This window comes from Salmo salar, chromosome ssa09 (genome assembly GCF_905237065.1).
Source record: "Salmo salar chromosome ssa09, Ssal_v3.1, whole genome shotgun sequence".
Lineage (NCBI taxonomy): Eukaryota > Metazoa > Chordata > Actinopteri > Salmoniformes > Salmonidae > Salmo > Salmo salar.
The window spans coordinates 27,004,648-27,028,780 of NC_059450.1; the positions used below are offsets into that span (position 1 = coordinate 27,004,648).

At 42.5% G+C, this 24,133-nt stretch overlaps 1 protein-coding gene across 3 annotated transcripts in view; it reads left to right on the top strand.

The window, feature by feature from the left end:
* The first annotated feature begins 1,521 nt into the window (after window positions 1–1,521).
* The window catches only part of LOC106611118 (syntaxin-binding protein 6), a 143,560-nt gene continuing 120,948 nt past the window's right edge, over window positions 1,522–24,133 (top strand). The window contains exon 1 of one of the 3 annotated variants that reach the window (XM_014210983.2): window positions 1,522–1,803. The gene's annotated coding sequence lies outside the window, so the exon portion shown is untranslated. The remainder of the gene's footprint in view (window positions 1,804–24,133) is intronic. The other 2 variants (XM_014210985.2, XM_014210986.2) reach the window with 2 other exon arrangements.

Here is a 24,133-nt window from a genome sequence, read left to right on the forward strand (position 1 = left end):
ACCCGGCCAAAACATTGAAATACAAACATATCACACCCTGACCTAACTAAACAGAGAAAAAACAGCTCTCTAGGTCAGAGCGTGACAGATATGGCTGACTTGCTTAAACAAATGTGGTTTCTACTGACAATTGAGATGTACAAACTATGGCATAAGGGGACGACAAGCGGATAAGAGGCAATCCGTCATTTTGATTAAGACATTAATGAGCGAGCTAGGATGGACGTAGTCAATATAACTATTTGTTCAGCACTTCTGAAATGTATAGCGACAGAATTCAGAACATGGGGCGTTCTTGCAGTGTTCTCACTGTACACAAGTCAGAACAGAAAGATAAATAAAGGGGGCATATAAGCAGACAATGAAAGCTCTTACAATATTCCATGATTACATTTCTCTAAAACAGGTTATAGGCTACATGTGCACCACCAAGTCAGAACAGTAGGCAAAATTAACAGGGGGAAATAGACCAAATTATTAGGGGGCACATGGGCGGCTAACAGCTTACTACACAACATACATTTAGTATTACTTTCTTAGCTACAGTATACATATCTCCCTGGCATATTACATCATTTATGCAGCAGCATACAAGACATTTTTGGACTCACCTTGTTGTGCTGTGCTTACTTGAACAGGAAGGTGGCGCGGCGGTCCTTCATGGGCAAATTTTGTCATCAAAGTCTGTCATTCTCTGGATTTATGGTGGTTTCAAGGCAACATTTGAAAGAAAACTTCAGTACCAAAAAAGATACCGAAAGCACTATAATGGATATATAGGCCTAGCCATTGCCCCCCCTATCTGAGATATCTACTGCAGCCCTCATCCTCCACATAGAACACCTGTTCTGCCAGTCACATTCTGTTAACGGTCCCCAAAGCACACACATCCCTGGGTCGCTCCTCTTTTCAGTTCGTTGCAGCTAGCGACTGGAATGAGCTACAACAAACACTCAAACTGGACAGTTTTATCTCAATCTCTTCATTCAAAAACTCAATCATGGACAGTGTTACTGACAGTTGTGGCTGCTTTGCGTGATGTATTATTGTCTTTTCCTTTGTGCTGTTGTCTGTGCCCAATAATGTTTGTACCATGTTGTGCTGCTACCATGCTGTGTTGTCATGTGTTGCTGCCTTGCTATGTTGTTGTCTTAGGTCTCTCTTTATGTAGTGTTGTCTCTCTTGTCATGATGTGTGTTTTGTCCTATATTTATATTTTATTGTTTTATTTATTTTTAATCCCAGCCCCATTCCAGCAGGAGGCATTTTGGTAGACCATCATTGTAAACGTCATTGTAAATATGAATTTGTTCTTAACTGACTTGCCTAGTTAAATAAAGGTTAAATAAATAAAATTAAAATATCAGATTTGATATTAAGCAAAGCAAGGAAATATGGAAGGACATAGCAAGGAATCTAATTCAAAGTTCAACAACTTTAATTCCCTATCATGGCAATCATTTGTTTACATAAATTAGAGAGTGAAATAAAATGCACATTGCATTTACTTCGCGTCTACTCCACGTGACTAGCGGTTTGGAAGACTTGCTGAGAACCTGCTGCTGCTTTTCTATCGAGACTGCAGTTGTGGCGCGCGAGTAGCTCCGCGAGCGATAGAGACGCTCTGTCTGTCCTTGAAATACGACTGTTGAGCGAAATTAGGCTACTTCCATGTCAAAAACGAAATGGTACCTTTTAATTTGATTAGATAACAGGAACGAATTGTCAAGTAAAAGTACATTGACTCACGGTGATAACCTTTGCTGAGGCTTTGACACTTGGAACAGTGTCAAACGAGAAGTGGTGAGTTACTTGCGAATTCCTTTGATCTGTTCCATTTACTCTCGGGTTTTCATAGGATAGGAATTTGATATACACATTATAGCAAGTTCAAATGCTGTCATAATTTACCTACGTTTTAGATTTATATTAGTCCAACTATTGACATTCTAGCGCGGAGTCCTGTGTGTGTACGCGCGCCAACATTTTCAGTCAGACAGGCTGCGCGTGTTGCTCGGTCTCCACTGTGTCTGTTACAACAATCAGCAAAATATATCCCAGAACTTGCTACAGTTAAAGGCTAAACACTTTTTTACGAACTGTTGCGCACCTCAAATTATTAATTCAATGGATTATTCAGGATTTGAATACTTCATTTTATGTCAAATAAATAGCTGTGTTATAGTAAATAGTATTTAGGGTTTTATGAAGGCTGAGACTAATTGTATTTCATTAAACGTCTCACTGTCAGAGTGAAGTCTGTTCAAATTATACATCGCAGTAGAGTCTTGCAAAATACGGCTTCGAAATACCACATTTTGAAGTCTGAAGCCTTGCTAACAGTTTTGAAGATGAAGCTTGAGCTGGTGTTTTGAACACTAGCTAAAATACATAATTGCTCAACCTTCAAGTAGCCTGCGATCTTATTTCATTTTCTGAAACAGGGGGCTTTTGTCACAAGCTACACTACATGACCAAAAGTGTGTGGACACCTGCTCGTTGAACATCTCATTCCAAAATCATGGTCATTAATTATGGAGTTGGTCCTCCCTTTTTCTGCTATAACAGGCTCCACTCTTCTGGGAAGGCTTTCCACAAGATATTGGAACATTGCTGCCTGGGCTTCAATTCAGCCACAAGAGCATTAGTGAGGTCGGGCACTGATGTTGGCCGATTAGGCCAGGCTTTCAGTCAGCTTTCCAATTCATCCCAAAGTTGTTTGGGGCTGAGGTCAGGGCTCTATGCAGGCCAGTCGAGTTCTTCCACACCGATCTCGACAAACCATTTCTGTATGTACCACGCTTTGTTCATGGGGGCATTGACATGCTGAAACAGGAAATAGAAGCACGAATAGTGCTGACTTTGCATCCAGAGGCAGTTTGGAACTCAGTAGTGAGTGTTGCCACCAAGGACAGACGATTTTTACGTGCTACTGCTTCAGCACTCAGCGGTCCAGTTCTGTGAGCTTGTGTGGCTGAGCAGTTGGTGCTCTTAGTCTTCCACCTCACAATAACAGCACTTACAGTTCACCGGAGCAGCTTTAGCAGAGCAGAAATTTGACGAACTGACTTATTGGAGAGGTGGCATCCTATGACGGTGCCAGGTTGAAAGTCACTGAGCTCTACAGTACGGGCCATTCTACTGCCAATGTTTGTCTATGTAGATTGCATGGCTGTGTGCTTGATTTTATACACCTGTCAGCAACGGGTGTGGCTGAAATAGCCTAATCCACTAATTTGAAGGGGTGTCCACATACTTTTGTGTGTATATGGAATGGCATGGACAATATTTCAATTATGCTATATTGCATAATGCAAGTATTATGCAGCTGCATGCACCTGTATTGTACAAAGGGACAATATCTCATTAAAACATTTCTTATTTTTCTCTTACCTGCAAATAATTGTCATGCATGTGCATCATGCTAGTTTCATATACAGATGCTTTATTATAAGAACTATATTTTCATATAACCTGAAGCTCATTGTTATGTGCTCATCTGTATATTAAGACATTAACTGTCAAACTATCAAATATCAAAGTCAGGCTATTGATAAAGCAATTAATGTGTGGGATTTGATGTGTATGACAGTTGGTTCATACCACCCCCAAACAAAGGGAAAGCCATTTGAGTCGTCATTGTATGTTTTGTATTTGACTTTGAAAAATATAAAAACCCAGGATGTCCTGTTCATATGAAATTCTTGTGTTGAAAGCAGTAATGGGAGGCGGTTTGCTTTTCCACAAGGAAAAACATCATATTTACAGACCTGATGGCCAGATGCTATTGTGTAGGAGTAACAATGCAACTTCGACAGCTGATTTGAAAAGGGTGTGCTTCTGTACCTTGACTGCTTCATCTCGCTCTCTCTCTCTCTCTCTCTCACGCATGCACACAGAGATATTTTCCAAATTTTCACTTGAAATACAATAGGGAACCACAAAGGGTGACCCTATGGAATATTAGAATAAGGAGAATGTACAACATAGTAGGCTTGGACGGTATACCGTATATACCAGGGTATTTGGAAATAGCCACGGGATGTTTTTTTAATACCATCAATTCCATTGAAACTATTTATTTAATGTTTATCAATACATTTTCATATTTGTAGCTACTTTTTAAGTAAATATCTGTAGTCAACTTGTGCAATACGTTAGGCGATAAAGCAGATCACGTTCTTCATTTCACCTGCTTCAATAGAGTGATCAGGGACGTGCAACTATAGTTTTCCTTCACAGAAAATACATCAGTGCAACTCATTCGGCAGAAAATAGCTTCATTTTCAACAAATGACAACAAAAGTGCAACGGTATTTGGCTGGCAGCTACACAAGTACATGAGCTTACAATGAAAAAGCAATACTTTTTTCTTGCCACTGTAGTTTTGCAAAAAATGTATGTGAACCCTTTGGAATCACCTGGATTTCTGCATAAATTTGATCTGAAGTCCCAACAATTGACAAACATAGTGTGCTTAAACTAATAACACCCACATTATTGTATTTTTCTTGTCTATATTGAATACATAATTTAAACATTCACAGTGTAGGTTGGAAAAAGTATGTGAACCCCTAGGCTAATGACTTCTCCAAAAGCTAATTGGAGTCAGGAGTCAGTTAACCTGGAGTCCAATCAATGAGATGAGATTGGAGATGTTGTTTAGAGTTGCCTTGCCCTATAAAAAACACTCACAAAATTTGAGTTTGCTATTCACAAGAAGCATTGCCCGATGTGAACCATGCCTCGAACAAAAGATCTCAAAATACCTAAGATTAAGAATTGTTGACTTGCATAAAGCTGGAAAGGGTTACAAAAGTATCTCTTCCACGGTAAGACAAATTGTCTATATGGAGAAAGTTCAGCACTGTTGCTACTCTCCCTAGGAGTGGCCGTCCTGCAAAGATGACTGCAAGAGTACAGCGCAGAATGCTCAATGAGGTTATGAAGAATATTAGCGTCAGCTAAAGACTTACAGAAATCTCTTGAACATGCTAACATCTCTGTTGATGAGTCTATGATATGTAAAACACTATAAAATAATTTTGTTCATGGGAGGACACCACGGAAGAAGCCACTGCTGTCCAAAAAAAACATTGCTGCACGTCTGAAGTTTGCAAAAGTACACCTGGATGTTCCACAGGGCTACTGGCAAAACATTCTGTGGACAGATGGAACTACAGTTGAGTTGTTTGGATGGAACACACAACACTATGTGTGGAGAAAAAAAGGCACAGCACAGCACACCAACATCAAAACCTCATCCCAACTGTAAAGTATGGTGGAGGGAGCTGCTTTGCTGCCTCGGGGCCTGGACAGCTTGCTATCATCGATGGAAAAATGAATTCCCAAGTTTATCAAGACATTTTGCAGGAGAATGTTAGGCTATCTGTCCACCAATTGAAGCTTAACAGAAGTTGGGTGACGCAACAGGACAGCAACCCAAAACACAGAAGTAAGTCAACAGAATGGCTTCAACAGAAGAAAATACGCCTTCTGGAGTGGCCCCGTCAGAGTCCTGACCTCAACCCGATTTGAGATGCTGTGGCATGACCTTGAGAGCAGTTCACACCAGACATCCCAAGAATATTGCTGAACTGCAACATTCTTTTTTTAAAGAGGAATGGTCCACAATTCCTTCTGACTGTTGTGCAGGTCTGATCCGCAACTACTAAAAACGTTTGGTTGAGGTTATTGCTGCCAACGGAGGGTCAACCAGTTATTAAATCCAAGGAATCACATACTTTTCCCACCCTGCACTGTGAATGTTTACAGTGTGTTCAATAAAGACATGAAAACGTCATTGTTTATTAGTTTAAGCAGACTGTGTTTGTCTATTGTTGTGACCTAGATGATCAGATCTAATTTTATGACCAATATATGCAGAAATCCACGTATTTCCAAAGGGTTCACATACTTGTTCTTGCCATTGTATGCATGGTCATCATATTTCTGATGTTTATCATAGAAAGAATGTAGCCAGCTACATTTCCTAATGTTTTGCTTCAAGTTAATCTTGCATTTTACTAGAGAAAAGTAGGCTGGCTACACTGAGAAAAGTGCCAGAGAGAAGTAGCTACACATCAGTCAGAGTGCTGTCTGCTAATAGAATGCCTGTTTGTGAATTCTCCTCCGAGTGAAGAAGTGCAACTTAAGCACAAAAGTAGTCTGATGCCGAGCAGAAATTACAATGGGAAGCAATTTAGATCTGTGTTTACAAAACGCAGCAAGAGATTTCTTATGCGTTTTCTATATTTTCCCAGAAAGAAAAATGAAGAATTCTACTTTAACGCAACCCCTAAGTTTTGAACTTGCTAGTTATCTAAATAAGTTACTGAATAAGGTGATGGGGCACCATATTGTTTAAGCTTTCTGCCGTGTTTGAGAAGTCTAAGCCCTTTGGATGAGTTAAATGTACAGCTGCCAGTGCCATCTTTTGATTTCCTTGCATTTTTTTCTCCTCTCTGTTCTCGTTTTTCTGCTCCTCCCCCATCTTCTCTGAGCAGAGCAGGCAGGCCTGTTGCCCTAGTGACTCCAGACTTCACACAGACACAACGTGTACACATGCTGCTTCAGAGCCAGTGCTGTTCTTCCTTCAGACAAGCATGCGTCAAAACTTTATTCATTTGCACAATGTCTCTCGTTCACATTCGCTTGAAAATGTCCAAACTCAACAAAAATTACATTCAGTAGCTCCTACCTACAGTGCCTTGCGAAAGTATTCGGCCCCCTTGAACTTTTCGACCTTTTGCCACATTTCAGGCTTCAAACATAAAGATATAAAACTGTATTTTTTTGTGAAGAATCAACAACAAGTGGGACACAATCATGAAGTGGAACGAAATTTATTGGATATTTCAAACTTTTTTAACAAATACAAAACAGAAAAATTGGCCGTGCAAAATTATTCAGCCCCTTTACTTTCAGTGCAGCAAACTCTCTCCAGAAGTTCAGTGAGGATCTCTGAATGATCCAATGTTGACCTGAATGACTAATGATGATAAATAGAATCCACCTGTGTGTAATCAAGTCTCCGTATAAATGCACCTGCTCTGTGATAGTCTCAGAGGTCCGTTTAAAGCGCAGAGAGCATCATGAAGAACAAGGAACACACCAGGCAGGTCCGAGATACTGTTGTGGAGAAGTTTAAAACCGGATTTGGATACAAAAAAGATTTCCCAAGCTTTAAACATCCCAAGGAGCACTGTGCAAGCGATAATATTGAAATGGAAGGAGTATCAGACCGCTGCAAATCTACGAAGACCCGGCCGTCCCTCTAAACTTTCAGCTCATACAAGGAGAAGACTGATCAGAGATGCAGCCAAGAGGCCCATGATCACTCTGGATGAACTGCAGAGATCTACAGCTGAGGTGGGAGACTCTGTCCATAGGACAACAATCAGTCGTATACTGCACAAATCTGGCCTTTATGGAAGAGTGGCAAGAAGAAAGCCATTTCTTAAAGATATCCATAAAAAGTGTCGTTTAAAGTTTGCCACTAGCCACCTGGGAGACACACCAAACATGTGGAAGAAGGTGCTCTGGTCAGATGAAACAAAAATTGAACTTTTTGGCAACAATGCAAAACGTTATGTTTGGCGTAAAAGCAACACAGCTCATCACCCTGAACACGCCATCACCACTGTCAAACATGGTGGTGGCAGCATCATGGTTTGGGCCTGCTTTTCTTCAGCAGGGACAGGGAAGATGGTTAAAATTGATGGGAAGATGGATGGAGCCAAATACAGGACCATTCTGGAAGAAAACCTGATGGAGTCTGCAAAAGACCTGAGACTGGGACGGAGATTTGTCTTCCAACAAGACAATGATCCAAAACATAAAGCAAAATCTACAATGGAATGGTTCACAAATAAACATATCCAGGTGTTAGAATGGCCAAGTCAAAGTCCAGACCTGAATCCAATCGAGAATCTGTGGAAAGAACTGAAAACTGCTGTTCACAAACGCTCTTCATCCAACCTCACTGAGCTCGAGCTGTTTTGCAAGGAGGAATGGGCAAAAATGTCAGTCTCTCGATGTGCAAAACTGATAGAGACATACCCCAAGCGACTTACAGCTGTAATCGCAGCAAAAGGTGGCGCTACAAAGTATTAACTTAAGGGGGCTGAATAATTTTGCACGCCCAATTTTTCAGTTTTTTATTTGTTAAAAAAGTTTGAAACATCCAATAAATTTCGTTCCACTTCATGATTGTGTCCCACTTGTTGTTGATTCTTCACAAAAAATACAGTTTTATATCTTTATGTTTGAAGCCTGAAATGTGGCAAAAGGTCAAAAGTTCAAGGGGGCCGAATACTTTCGCAAGGCACTGTATATATGTATAACCTGAGCTGGATTGCCTGTATTTGCGAATCATTATTTTGCTAGCAGCCACCATAGAAATTCGCTATTACTTATGCAAATTTTGTTAGCATTCTAGTAAGATGCCCAATGGTAGTTTTTGCCTTTGTGTTTGCGCCCCCTTGTGTACTAAGTCACTAATACTATAAATCCTGGGATGAGAGAAGGACGGTGTGACCATATAAATCTGGATACCGCCCAACCCTAAAACAGCCTAAAACTTGGCTAACTGAATCTATGGAATACATGTTTTGAAGCACTTGTGGAAACCTTATTTCGCAGGGCTTGTTGGCCCCACTCCAAAACCAAAGAACCCAGTGTGTTGCAATTTACTGGTCATTAGTTCATGCAGATGTGCTTGTTACTGTATCCTTGCCAACCCACAATATTAGAATGTCACCACTTAAAGCCTAGCGTATTGGATTTGGTATAATATAAAAAAAACACAATTTTATGTCAAATTATTATGTAGCAAGTCTAAAAAGATGTTAGCGTTGTTACTAGGGTAGTTAGCCTACAGTGTTACTCAACTGGCATGAGATAAACCTAATGTAAAGCCCCCCCCCCCAAAAAAAATACAAAATAAATAAATTAGACGGTTACAAAATAATTTACCTCTGAAAATCCTTGTTTGCCTAGTTCCATAGTGACCAGCTAGAGCTGACACCCCCCACAGACTTTACGATTTTAGCTGTCTTATGCCACGATTTTGGTGTCTCAAAATGTCATAGTTGTGGGAAAATTGTTAGGTCTTGTCGGACATCTTGACTTGTTCATTATGACAGGGTCTAGGTCTGCCGTTTTTAAGTACCCCTACGTGCAGTCTTAGGGTCTGTCAAAGTTCTGGTAGTGTCAGAACTTGTCTTCATCGTGTAGTGTGGCTGGTGTTACGAGTCAATCCTGGTGACTGACCAATAGGAACTTGGCCTTCACTTGAGTATGCACACAATAATACGATTATTGTGAAATGTCAGATTAATATGTTTGATTTAAACATTTACATGCTTTGCAAGAACAATTTCTCTAATAATCTTGTTTACTTGACACATCTGAAATCAGGCTACCTGATAGGATTTTGATCAATGCAGAAAATCGGCAATCAAAGTAAATGTTCTACCACAGCGACCGTGTTATTTTGCGGAAGCCTATTTGATTCTGAATTCAGACATCAGACTTTATATGTGAAAACTATTTCTAAGACGCATACTTTTTAGTTTTTCCAAACTCACTTCAGCCGTGCATAAGCGTAGAGTGAGGCTTGTGTTGCTGGTGCTGGCACATGCACAGATCAAATACATTGCTGCAGTTGATGTAGTCTCCGTTTGCTGATGTAGCCTCACAAGCCAATCGCAGAATGCGACGACAGAATGCATGCAATGCATTTAGGATTTATCTGCAATGAGCAATTACCACCCATCTCTGTAGTGTGGAGTCTGTCTTACAGGGTGGGGCCTTGCAGGGCTGCTGCCTCAACCTCATTCACCTCAGATCTTGCTCTCCTTAATACTACTCCTTATAGCATCACTGTTCACCAACCCAATTAACTCCAAATCCACACCACACTCCCATGAAGTAGTTTATTGTATAATTTAGGCTACTGGAGTACACCACAAAATATAGGTTATTGGAGATGATTAGACTATCTATTAATTTACACATGGTGTATACATCATCATTGGTTCTGCATATTCATTCAGAACCAAAACAGCTAGGGCCATTTTAGGTGATCCATTGCTTGAATAACGGGTTTTCTTTTCGCTTATGTCAGCGAGTTTGGATCCTTGTTAGCTTCTATGGATCTTTCCCTTTAAAACTATGTAAACACTGCTTGTAATTTTCATATTTGTCTTACCTGTAGGCTAAAACTAATGGAAGCTCTTCTGCAGACCATTTAGAAAGTTCTGTTGACTGATGTTTTTCTGGTTATCCATTCCGCCCGGCCTTGTCTAGCCTACTACTCCCTCTCCAATGTTGTTTATTGTCACAGGGTGCCAGGCTATAAAGAATGAGATCATTTTGGGGGCTTTCTGCTGTGTGATTCATGGCTGGCCCATGTCTGGCTGGCATCATGCAGCCCTCATCTCAACTGCAGCTGATTCACCCAGTAAAATGGATTAATCCTCCTGTCCGTCCTCCCTGTGCAGAGAGAGGAGAGGTTTATGGGCTTCTGTTCAGTGTACTGTGGCAGAGATATGCCATTACAAAATGAGTTGCAGTGGCAGCTCTAAAGTATACAGGCGTCAGTAATTGAAGAAAACCTTTAAGGAAATGTAGCATTTTTTGCCAAGGGATTTGGCCCAACAGGTGGATTGTTGCCAAAGAAGACTCCTTCTGTATTGTTTCCAAAGAGACTGGGCTGCTGAGTCCATGATGTTGCTTGTTCATTTGCGAGCTCAGGAGGAAAAGGTGTGTGAAACAGAACGACTGTGCATCCATGACAGTATGTATGGATGCAAAAGGTCTTCAAGTCACAGATTTGTTCAGGTTCAGAGTTCAAAGCAACCGTGTTCTGTATTATTCACATTATCCTTCTGCTTTAAAATATATCCTCAAGTATGTCAGTGAGATCTTTTCACAGTATGTCTACTTCCCAAAATAAGACGGATAGCTTTTGTCAACATCTAAACAGTATACATTATCAACCAATATAGACACCCAAGCTAATAATAATTTACTGAGGATGAGTGTTTTTTTCTTTGTGGTTTTGGCATCTTTACCTTCACCCTGTTCCCCTGAGGTAAACGCTGATGCATCATTAGCTGGCACTGACAGCCCCAAGCCAGCAGGGTGGATGGTGCGGTCACTCTATAATTTTATGTGGGGTAACAAGCACCATCTGTGTTGATGTGGGATCTCTATTCAAAGTGTTACTGTTGTCTCACTCTTAACCCTTTACACTCGTGGGAATTGGCTATATGGATAGGGATACATTTGAATGTTTCTTACAGAAGAAATACGAAAACAAATGCATAAGCATGGTAGCAATTGAAAGGGAACAGTTTTGAGATTATGGCAAAATTATTAAACCAAAGTTTGGGACACAACCGTTCACCTGACACAAGACTGAATCAAAAATAGAAAATGTGAGGTAGGTGCAACATAAGACAAAACAATGACAAGTGTTTGAATGAGAGGACTAACTGGTCTCTCCCAAATGGCCACACACGCACAGTTCCTAAGTAATTTCAATGCACTTTTATGACTCAAAGAAGACTCTTCAACTATATGGTGCTTTTTGTTAGCTCTCCTAGCTGTGCAGTTGAGCAACTAGAGCAAGCACACTTGTAGTTGTTTTGTTTGGAACATAGCACTACATCCCCACCATCACACAATTACTGTTGTTTACGCAATCTAAAAATGGCCCATTTATAAATCGCAATCTGGGCAGGTGGACATCATTTGAAAGCTTGTTATTCTATTGCCAACATTACTAAGGTATAAAATACAATCTTAGTGTTAGGCTTTCACAGGGCAATTCCGATAAACAGATCACGATTATGTTATACAGCTGATGAAGCTAACACTGTCAGTGTGCAATTTTTTTTTCAGTGTTATTTCCTGATAGTTGCTTGTTGAAAATACAATCTATTATTAGAATGTACCAGAGGCCACCAAAATAGAGCTTGTTCGGAAAAAATGTCTTCACCCAGGGGAGCCTGACTGGTTACTTTTTCTATCTGGCTGGCTACTCTGAGTTTATGGAAAACACTACTTGTCATAGCCAAAATCAGCCATTTTCAACCAGCATACGGGTATGAGTGTAAAGGGTTAAAGCACCTACAAAGAGTCAAGTACACTCTGATTCAAGCTCACATGAAAGACATGCTTGAAAGCATCAGACAATGCACTGTTATTGTTGAAGAGAAACAATGTTCCATGGAAGGAAGAAAGAAACCATTCCATGTCTGTGGACTGTGGCAGAGATGACGAGAATTGAGGAAGGGACGGAAGAAGGGAGGGTGGTCAAGGTTAGTTAAATGTGGGCAGAGGAAAGATCTCGGAGGATGAATTGCTGCCAAGAGGATCATGGCGTATTTGTGAAACTACACTGTGCCAGTATTTCCTCACTGCTTATGGTAAGAGGAGTAAGCCTACTAAAATATGCCTTGACCTAGAGCTGGGCGATATGGACAAAAATCCATATCACAATAAAATGCCTGAATTGATGCGATAATGATAAATTGAACTATAAGTTTATATTATTGTGCACCGCAATTTTTTTTTACCCTGTAAACTACTACTAGTTTGATTGATGTAGCCAGCAATTGTCCCATTCACAATCACCCACATTAGCAAACTTATTTAATTTCAAATTTCTCTAGGATAGGCTACTCAGCAAAAAGCCTGCGATAAGTGGTCGGTATGTTTGGTGTCAGTTTATCGTCCCAGCTGTACCCTGACCCAAACTATTCAGTTATGCCTTCCCTGTGGCTCAGTTGGTAGAGCATGGTGTTTGCAACGCCAACATGGTGTGTGCAACACCAGGGTTGTGGGTTCGATTCACACGGGGGGCCAGTACAAAAAAAATGCATGAAATGTATGCATTCACTACTGTAAGTCGCTCTGGATAAGAGCATCTGCCAAATGACTAAAATGTAAATGTAATTTGTAGTGTTTCTCACTTTGTGTGTTCATAAATATGAGACTAGGTATGAAATAGTGATAGTTCTCATTATTCCAGATAACTCTATGCCACCTCTGTTTGCAGTGAACACTTTCATCGCTTATTTATTTCTCACCTTAGGCCTAGATCATTCAATAAATCTGTAGCATGGAGAACGTTTTCACCTCTTTTTTTCTTCTTTTTTTCCCTTTTTTTTAACATTGTGCAGGCACCATTGTGTAAACCCTCCTTTACTGTAAGAAATCACCTGGAACACATTTTACAAACTAGGGGTGTGATTGTTTAAACAAAATTGGGATCCTTAACATTAAGAAAAATCCCAAAAGGAAAACCAGTTTTTATTTATTTTTTCATAAAATGTTAATCACAGTGCAACTGGGCTCGCCTGCTCTTTCTCTTTGCTAATGCTGCAAGTGTGTGTTCAGTCTGTTGCGCGTAGAATATCCTAGCCTATTCATTGATGATAGGCCCTGCTTTACTGAAGTTGCGAGACATTGCAAGCCTAGAAATGGCAAGATACAGCTTTTGATTGCCAATAGATAGGCCTAATCAGGGGTGGACTGGGTGATTTGGAGGCCCCAGGCAGAGGCTAGTTTTACATGTTATTTAACTGTAAAAATGTATTAACTTTTTAATGTGCCATGAACACAACCAGTTTTCATCTGATTGTCAAACAAATCACTTCAAATAGGTTACCTTCGCACGTTCATCAAAAATAATTCCAGCATCCGAACAGTGCACTGCAAACTTTCCTTCAATTCACAAGTGGCTGAAACTACAGTATCTCACCGGAGAAGGCATCTGAGTGAGCGAAGCAGTGCACCTCTGCCTTACTATATGTAGCCTATGCATCTGTTGCTGTCTGGACAAAATTAGTATGATATGCCATACAGCCTTATTCAAAAATGTATAAAAAAAAAACATTTAACTCCTCATCAAACTACACACAATACTGACAAAGAAAAAAAGATTTAGACATTTTTGCAAATGTATTAAAAATAAAAAACGGATCACATTTACATAAATATTCAGACCCTTTACTCAGTACTTTGTTGAAGAACCTTTGTCAGTGATTACAGCCTCGAGTCTTCTTGGGTATGACGCTACAAGCTTGCACACCTGTATTTGGGGAGTTTCTCCTAAGTATTGAGCCCCTATCTGAGATGTTTCAACTTGGAGTCCACCTGTGGTAAATTCAATTGATTGGACATAATTTGGAAAGGCGCACACCTGTCTATATAAGGTCCAAGAGTTGACAATGCATGTCAGAGCAAAAACCAAGCCATGAGGTCGAAGGAATTGTCTGTAGAGCTCCGAGACAGGATTGTGTCGAGGCACAGATCTAGGGAAGGGTACCAACATATTTCTGCAGCATTGAAGGTCCCTAAGAATACAGTGGCCTCCATCATTCTTAAATGGAAGAAGTTTGGAATCACCAAGACTGTTCCTAGAGCTGGCTGCCCAGCCAAACTGAGATTTTCAGCGTCAGGGACTGGGAAACTAGTCAGGATCAAGGGAAGGATTAATGGAGCAAAGTACAGAGATCATTAATGAAAACCTGCTCCAGAGCTCTCAGGACCTCCAGACTGGGGTGAAGGTTCACCTTCCAACAGGACAACAACCCTAAGCACACAGCCAAGACAACGCAGGAGTGGCTTCGGGACAAGTCTCTGAATGTCCTTGAGTGGCCCAGCCAGATCCCGGACTTGAACCCCATCAAACATCTCTGGAGAGACCTGAAAAACACTTCCCATCCAACCTGACAGAGCTTGAGAGGATCTGCAGAGAAGAATGGGAGAAACTCCCCAAATACAGGTGTGCCAAGCTTGTAGCGTCATACCCAGGAAGACTCTAGGCTGTAATTGCTGCCAAAGGTGCTTTCGCAAAATACTGAGTAAAGGGTCTGAATACTTATGTAAATGTCATAACATTTTTTATAATAAATCAGCAAACATTTCTAAAAACCTGTTTTTGCTTTGTCATTATGGGGTATTTTGTGTAGATTGATGAGAAGAATAAAAACAATTGAATACATTTTAGAATAAGCCTGTAATGTGGAAAAGGTCAAGGGGTCTGTGTAACTTCATTGCCTGGTGCTAGCGGTCATAGCCTACATTACATATGTAATATGACCATTTATCTGCATGGTGAAATGACATGGATTTATTTATCATTTTAATGGAAAACTAGTTTTAAAAAAATGGCAGTTTAAACGTTAAGCAAAATGTTCCATTTGTTGCATCTCTATCACAAACCTGTTGTGGAACATTTCAACTTAGTGTAGGCCTATCTTCTACGTACTGCAACCGTTTTGAGCAGCAATGTGTTCCCTGCCATATGCTAGCCCACTGTAAAATCTGTATTCTTTTTGGAATAAATCCTATTTTCCATCATTTAAAATTCTCATTCCTCTGAAAGGCAACTGTTTTGAAGCTTGCTCACTCTCAACATCCTGTCTGCACTCTACTCTGTTAGAGGCACCCCCTCTACACACACACACGCTCACCCATACTCTAGTTGAGCTAAAGAGTAGCTGTTAATTCCTGCTGAGTGTTGCGCGTTCTCTAAGGAATATGAATGGAAGATAAGCCCCAGGAATGTGATTCCCCCTCTAATCGCAGTCTCGTTGGCTCAATCCACAAACTGCCATCTGAAAACACTGGACACGGCCCAGAGAGCGAGAAACCCAACATCTTGGCATCCTAGCAGGCAGTGTACGTTCCCGTTGTGGATTGATTAGCTCACACCTGCATCCAGCACTTCAGATCTTTCCCGTTTCTGAAGGTTTCTTCAATGGGCTGTTAAACCCTAACCTTTCTCCATTTACTATACATTTCTGAGCAAAGTAGCTGTAACAACAGCTTTCCTTTTCTCTATATATAAGATTCAACTTGGAATGAGTTGTTTCTTGAGTTTCTGGTAGTTTTTATCAGTGTTTGGCAATTATATAAGATGCTGAACTAATTGAACTGGCTTTGAGTGGCAGCAAGTACTCCACCTGTCCTGTCATTGTGAAGCTCTCTCCTTAGCCTGGCTGTTGTGCCTGGTTTATATTGGCCTGTGTGAAGAAGGAAATGGGGAAAGGGTTGGAGGGGAGTGCTTAAAGTGTTGGCTGTGGTGCTAAGTCAAATCCCCCTTTCTGAAGTGGCCTCTGGAGAGCTGTGAGCAGATTTCACATTAACACGCTGGGCGAGAGGAAAGGCCGCGCTCTGCACTGCTCCCTCCTTTCACTGCTTAGCAAGGTACAGTGAATGAAGTGTGGCTGGGAAAGGGGGGATTGGCACTGGAAAATGGGGTGACAGACAGGGCTACAGCGTGAGTGTCATTTTCACCATAGCCAAGCAGTGCCGGGACGTGAGGCTGATGTAATTCAAAACATCAGTCATTTCACCGCCATTCCTGAAAAGTGAAATCCACCCCTCCTATCCCTAAATCTCTCAAGTCTTCCCTTCCATCCCTCACGCTTCAGTCTCCCACCTGAAGCAGGATATGGACTCCCCACTGTCTGTCGACAGCTTGGAGAGACACAGGGGGGAACCTTCTATCTCAGCTGGAGGACTGTAGTGGATCGGTAGGGACTCCCAGGATTAGAGCTATTGGAGAGATTCACTGCTAGGAAGCTCTCTCTCTTTAACTCTTTCTCTCTCGCTTTCTCTGACGCTACCCCTGTCTTAGTGACTTTTTGCATTCAGGTTTCCTATTGTCTTCATATGATTGTTCGAGGCCCACTCAAAAAAAATCAAGGTTTTCATAGGTTTTATTCATTCGAGAAGAGGAGTAATGAAGAGCATTGTCCTCACTTCAATTCATTGAATTACTGATCCAGCACCTTGTATCAGAAGACTCCTTTGTAGAGAGATTGGTAGTGCACCAGTGGACTGTGATGGCGGTGGAACAAAGCTGTTTCTGTTTTTTATAGGAAGCTGAAGAAGGCAAACAACTTTCTGCACAGCCATTTCAGGGCATGTGTACACTTATAGTACCAGTCAAAAGTTTGGACACACCTACTCATTAAAGGGTTTTCCTTTATTTTTACTATTTTCTACATTGTAGAATAATAGTGAAGACATCAAAACTATGAAATAACACGCAAGGAATCATGTAGTAACCAGAAAAGTGTTAAACGAATCAAAATATATTTTAGATTCTTCAAAGTAGCCACCCTTTACCTTGAAGACAGCTTTGCACACTCTTTGCATTCTCTCAACCAGGTTCAGATGGAATGCTTTTTCAACAGTCTTGAAGGATTTCCCACATATGCTGAGCACTTGGCTGCTTTTCCTTCACTCTGCGGTCCAACTCATCCCAAACCATCTCAATTGGGTTGAGGTCGGGTGATTGTGGAGGCCAGGTCATCTGATGCAGCACTCCATCACTCTCCTTCTTGGTCAAATAGCTCTTACACAGCCTGGAGGTGTGTTTTGGGTCAGTGTCCTGTTGAAAAATGAATTATAGTCCCAATATGCGCAAACCAGTTGGGCTGGCGTATCGCTGCAGAATGCTGTGGTAGCCATGCTGGTTAAGTGTGCCTTGAATTCTAAATAAATCACTGACAGTGTCACCAGCAAAGCACCCCCCACACCATCACACCTCCTCCTCCATGCTTCACCGTGGGAACCACACATGCGGAGATCATCCGTTCACCTACTCTGTTTCTCAAAGACACGGCGGTTGGAACCAAAAATCGCAAATTTTGACTCATCAGACCAAAGGACAGATTTCCACCGGTCTACTGCTCGTGTTTCTTGGGCCAAGCAAGTCTCTTCTTCTTATTGGTGTCTTTTAGTAGTGGTTTCTTTGCAGCGATACGACCATGAAGGCCTGATTCACGCAGTCTCCTCTGAACAGTTGATGATGAGATGTGTCTGTTACTTGAACTCTGAAGCATTTATTTGGGCTGTAATTTCTGAGGCTGGTAACTCTAATGAACTTATCCTCTGCAGCAGAGGTAACTCTTGGTCTATCTTTCCTTCGCGGTCCTCATAAGTTTCATGAAAGTGCATGATGGTTTTTGCGACCACACTTGAGAAACTTTCAAAGTTATTGAAATTTTCCACATTGACTGACCTTCATGTCTTAAAGTGATGATGGACTGTCGTTTTCTTTTTGCTTATTTGAGCTGTTCTTGCCATAATATGGACTTGTTTTTTTTTTACCAAAAAGGGTTATCTTCTGTATACCCACCCCTACCTTGTCACAACACAACTGTTTGGTTCAAACCCATTTAAGAGGAAAGAATTTCCACAAATTAACTTTTAACAAGGCACACCTGTTAAATGAAATGCATTCCAGGTGAATACCTCATGAAGCTGGTTGAGAGAATGCCAAGAGTGTGCAAAGCAGTCATCATGTCTAAGGGTGGCTTCTTTTAAGAATCTCAAATCTAAAATATACTGCTCCAAAAAATAAAGGGAACACTTAAACAACACATCCTAGATCTGAATGAAAGAAATAATCTTATTAAATACTTTTTTCTTTACATAGTTGAATGTGCTGACAACAAAATCACACAAAAATAATCAATGGAAATCCAATTTATCAACCCATGGAGGTCTGGATTTGGAGTCACACTCAAAATTAAAGTGGAAAACCACACTACAGGCTGATCCAACTTTGATGTAATGTCCTTAAAACAAGTCAAAATGAGGCTCAGTAGTGTGTGTGTGTGTGTGTGGCCTCCACGTGCCTGTATGACCTCCCTACAATGCCTGGGTATGCTCCTGATGAGGTGGCGGATGGTCTCCTGAGGGATCTCCTCCCAGACCTGGACTAAAGCATCCGCCAACTCCTGGACAGTCTGTGGTGCAACGTGGCGTTGGTGGATGGAGCGAGACATGATGTCCCAGATGTGCTCAATTGGATTCAGGTCTGGGGAACGGGCAGGCCAGTCCATGGCATCAATGCCTTCCTCTTGCAGGAACTGCAGACACACTCCAGCCACATGAGGTCTAGCATTGTCTTGCATTAGGAGGAACCCAGGGCCAACCGCACCAGCATATGGTCTCACAAGGTGTCTGAGGATCTCATCTCGGTACCTAATGGCAGTCAGGCTACCTCTGGCGAGCACATGGAGGGCTGTGCGGCCCCCCAAAGAAATGCCACCCCACACCATGACTGACCCACAGCCAAACCGGTCATGCTGGAGGTTGTTGCAGGCAGCAGAACGTTCTCCATGGCGTCTCCAGACTCTGTCACGTCTGTCACGTGCTCAGTGTGAACCTGCTTTCATCTGTGAAGAGCACAGGGCGCCAGTGGCGAATTTGCCAATCTTGGTGTTCTCTGGCAAATGCCAAACGTCCTGCACGGTGTTGGGCTGTAAGCACAACCCCCACCTGTGGACGTCGGGCCCTCATACCACCCTCATGGAGTCTGTTTCTGACCGTTTGAGCAGACACATGCACATTTGTGGCCTGCTGGAGGTCATTTTGCAGGGCTCTGGCAGTGCTTCTCCTGCTCCTCCTTGCACAAAGGCGGAGGTAGCGGTCCTGCTGCTGGGTTGTTGCCCTCCTACGGCCTCCTCCACTGTCCTGATGCACTGACCTGTCTCCTGGTAGCGCCTCCATGCTCTGGACACTACGCTGACAGACACAGCAAACCTTCTTGCCATAGCTCGCATTGATGTGCCATCCTGGATGAGCTGCACTACCTGAGCCACTTGTGAGGGTTGTAGACTCCGTCTCATGCTACCACTAGAGTGAAAGCACCGCCAGCATTCAAAAGTGACCAAAACATCAGCCAGGAAGCATAGGAACTGAGAAGTGGTCTGTGGTCCCCACCTGCAGAACCACTCCTTTATTGGGGGTGTCTTGCTAATTGCCTATCATTTCCACCTGTTGTCTATTCCATTTGCACAACAGCATGTGAAATGTATTGTCAATCAGTGTTGCTTCCTAAGTGGACAGTTTGATTTCACAGAAGTGTGATTGACTTGGAGTTACATTGTGTTGTTTAAGTGTTCCCCTTTTTTTTTCGAGCAGTGTATATTTTGATTTGTTTAACACTTTTTTTTGGTTACTATGTGATTCCATAGATGTTATTTCATAGTTTTGATATCTTCACTATTATTCTACAATGTAGAACATAGTAAAAGTAAAAACCCTTGCATGAGTAGGTGTGTCCTAACTTTTGACTGGTACTGTATATCTAGAGTCAGTAGATTTAGGGGTTGGATGTTTTAAACATTCCAAGACGTTTTTGTTGGCTAATTGCTCTTCAAATAAATCTTTGCTTGTGTTTTGTTTACTCAGTCCCATTTTGTTAAGAGCTTTATCATCTGGTGATGTTGTGATATGTCATTGAATGAGGTGGTTTGTTTTGCTACTATTTGTTTTTTATGGCCAGTTGAGTCCCTGTGGTGTAAGTGAGTGTGTACTACCATAGTGTTCACTGTGACCTAACTTTACCCTGTGGATAGGAGTACCTAGAGTAGAAACGGACTCTGAGCCAATGCTTAGAACTAACTCTCACCAGATGCTGCACCATTCATGATTCAGCATTTAAAATGTCTGAAACAACTAGCTTTTGTGGATCAAATCATGATCTCTCTAGACATTTCAGAAATACCTGTCTATATGTATTGTTTTCAAGAACGCCCAGAATATTCTGCTGGCCACATACAGTAGCCTAATGTTTTTGAAAGCTGGACTGTTGAGGACAAAGCCATATAGCTGTTCAGTGTTTTACAGCGCTCGGCTAGGTTTGGGCTCCGCCAAGACTAATTAATAGTAGGGGAAACACTAACAGCTTTTCAAGTTTAAAGCAGACTTATGTAATAGCAAGGCTAATCGTCAAATACTGCGGGTTATGTTTCGCTGAAACTATAGTTTCTGTGCTTCTCCTCAACAGCCAATTACTTTTTTTGAAACTCACTGCACTGTGAAAAACAAGTATATTTGGCCTGCTTATTAGCAATCCAAATTGATACGGGCATTGTTTTTCAGTGTGCTGTTCCTCTGTAATTCATTTAGCATTTGTCGTGAGTGACAGATTGGTGTATCACCACCGCTCTGTGTCTGTGGTTGAGACAATGATTAAACTCCATCCATAGTTCTCCAGAGAGCATTTGGACCCAATAAAACACTATTGTTTATGACCGCATCCTGCATTTATTGTAGCCACAATTGCACTGCCTCAGCACTGCTTTCTCTGACACTATCAGCAAAGCACACAGTGTTTGGAACCTGGGTGTTCCAATTCCATTGTCATAGGAACTGTCAGTGCATAATGTGTTCAAAGTAACATTTGAAAAGATGTTTGCAATAATGGAAAATGTAGTGGCTGTTCACTGAGATTTTTTTTTAAAGTTTCCAACTGAAGTCATTTACATTTTGCAGCAGATCTGGGAAGGAACATTGCCTGCGTAGTAAGAGAGATGTCATTTTATTTATTTATTTAACTAGGCAAGTCAGTTAAGAACAAATTCTTATTTACAATGACAGCCTAGGAACAGTGGGTTAACTACCTTGTTCAGGGGCAGAACAACAGATTTTTACCTTGTCAGCTCGGGGATTCGATCTAGCAACCTTTCGGTTACTGGCCCAACGCTCTAACCACTAGGCTACCTGCCACCGATATTTGCCCCACACAGAGATGACAGCCCATTTTCGATATTGGAGGCAGTTGCTCACTGTGGCATTACATTATTTTATGGGGCCGTTTCTTTTAGAGTAGAATGTCTCTGAAATGAGATTACAGGGGAGGGAAAGCACAGAGCAGTCAGATGTCGGGGCTATTTTGCTTTTATTTCTTCAGGGACTGATGTCTCTCTGCTTTCTCAATGTGATTTCTCCTGACATGTAACAAAGACATTGAGTATGTTTACATGTACACTAATAATTAGATATTAAACTGATTATGGCAGTAGGCAGATTATGCAATAGTTATGTAAATACCTTACTCTGCTTTTCTTAATCGGCTCAAGGTCAAATTGAAGTAAGCATACGCCAATTAAAACGCCTGGTTTTCTCAGTATCTTTTGAATTAGGACATCTAAACACCCTTAATCGGGGATCCAGCTGTGTGTTTGATCTGCGCATGTGCTAGCACCAGCTGAGCGAGCCGCCCTCTTTAGCACGAGTGAAGTGTGTCTGGAACAACTGAATATATGCATCTTAGAAGTAGTTATTTTTCAAGTATTCGTTTCGGTATTTCACTATTGGGATACGTCCCCAGCGTATTCGTCAGAAGCCTTATTACACTACGCCAGCCATGATTGGCTGGACGTCGAGACGTGTGTCGGAGAAGGGTGTCCCTTCAACCCTATAAAAGGTCCAACGCAGCGTCTCTGAGTCATTCAAACACCTCTTCTCGCTTTTCATCAGAAAGCTTACCTCAACACGACTGCATTTTCCAGAAATAGCTAAACTGTCCAGAGACGTGATCTTACAACTCGCTCGCCGGGCCCTATTCTCTGGACTGTGCGGTGGTGACAATGTTCCTTTTACTTCACCATAGTTACAGGAAAATTATTTGAGGGAGGAACAGGTACAGCTGTGACACGGCTAACTTGTTCACAACCAAGTTAGCTGTATCCAAACAGTGACTAGTTGTTAGCAAGCTAGCTAGCTTTTGTGGTTTTACTTCAAAAAGAAAAGCTTTTACTAGCTACACCAAGCTATCATTTCTAATCTGTTGTTTCGGAAAACGGTATCCAGCCATCACACCGAGTGCCACTAATCGCTAGCTATCGGACCATTCTAGTTTTTTTCTGGCAGCTAAAAGCATAGCATCCATGCTATGGTGACAAAAGCATCTGTGAAGTATCTGCTCCTGTGGAAACACGATATCGGCCAAAGACACCCACTCGGTGTGCTCCGTTTGCCTTGGGCAGCAACATGCCCAGGAAGCCTCCGGTGGCTCCTGTCCACATTGTACCCTCTTCACTGTGAAGATAGGCTAGCACGCCAAGCTAGCCTGAGTCAACGGGACCCTGACATGGGGGCCAGCGCCCCCGATGTGTCACCAGAGGCAATGGATATCCCCACAGGGAATCGTGGAGCGACGGCTTGCGCTAGCTGGGGCGACCAGCTCGGCGCCATTGCCCCGCTGTTTGAGGACTTCAGCAACGACCTCGCGGCCTCTCTGTCGGGATTCCTGATTGGAGACGATAATGACTCCACAGGGTTTTCCGACAGTCTCCTTTTGGAATCATCGGATGGAAACGAAGACTCCTTCATCCCCTCAGGCCACGCCACCAAGCCTCCGGCCAGGGAATCTGAAACCGGACACGCAGGTGGGGTGCCATCCCCACCAGTTCTCGGTGTGGACCTGCAGGACCTGTGCAAACGCGCTGTGAATAAACTGGTGATTCCCTGGCCCAATGCAGTAGCAGAGACCATGAGATCACGTCCCGCTACGAGGGTAAAAGGATACCCAAAGCCAAACAGGCAGCCAGGCAATTACTGCCAGTCTTCCCAGAATGCCTGGAGGAGGTTACCCATACCCGGAGTACACCTTTCTCCTCCGAGAACCCTGTCCATGGTGGGTCAGTGTTGGACTGCGTTGACATGGCGGGGATTGGGCTTGCCCACATGCCCCCATCAAACCCCTGGTGGCTTCCCATCTAAACTCCAGCCAGAAGTCCTCCATGACCTCGACTCTCCCCACCTTACCAACCAAGTACGAGTGCTTCCAGTCCTCTGTGACAGAGAAGGACTACAGGTCGGTCGCCACAGCGGTGAGGGCTTTCAGCACCAGCTCCATGCTCTCGGCATACCAGGCTGAGCTACAGGAGGAGCTAGCAGTCACACTGGACCCGGGACTGTGGGATGAGATCTGTATTGCCACAGACCTCAACCTGCATCTGCTTAAAGCCGCTGTCCAGGCGTCAGGAAGAGCGATGGGGCTAATGATATCCCAGTGAGCCATTTTGCCCTCTCCTATCTACGGTGTCCGATAGTGAGAAGCTGAAGATCCTGGATGCTCCAGTAGACCATAAAGGCCTTTTCGGTCCCACTGTCGAGATGATGCAGAAACGGTGCGAGGAGAAAAGTAGTAGTGTGAAGCTCTGTCTGCCCAGGAAGACACAGCCCAGTGCCTCCCATGTACCTCGCCGCACCTTCGCCCAGGCTGCAGCAGGTCAACCCTCCTCGACCTTTAAGATCCCTAGACACCCAGCCCCCCAGGCTGTGAGCCCAGGGCTGCAAAGAA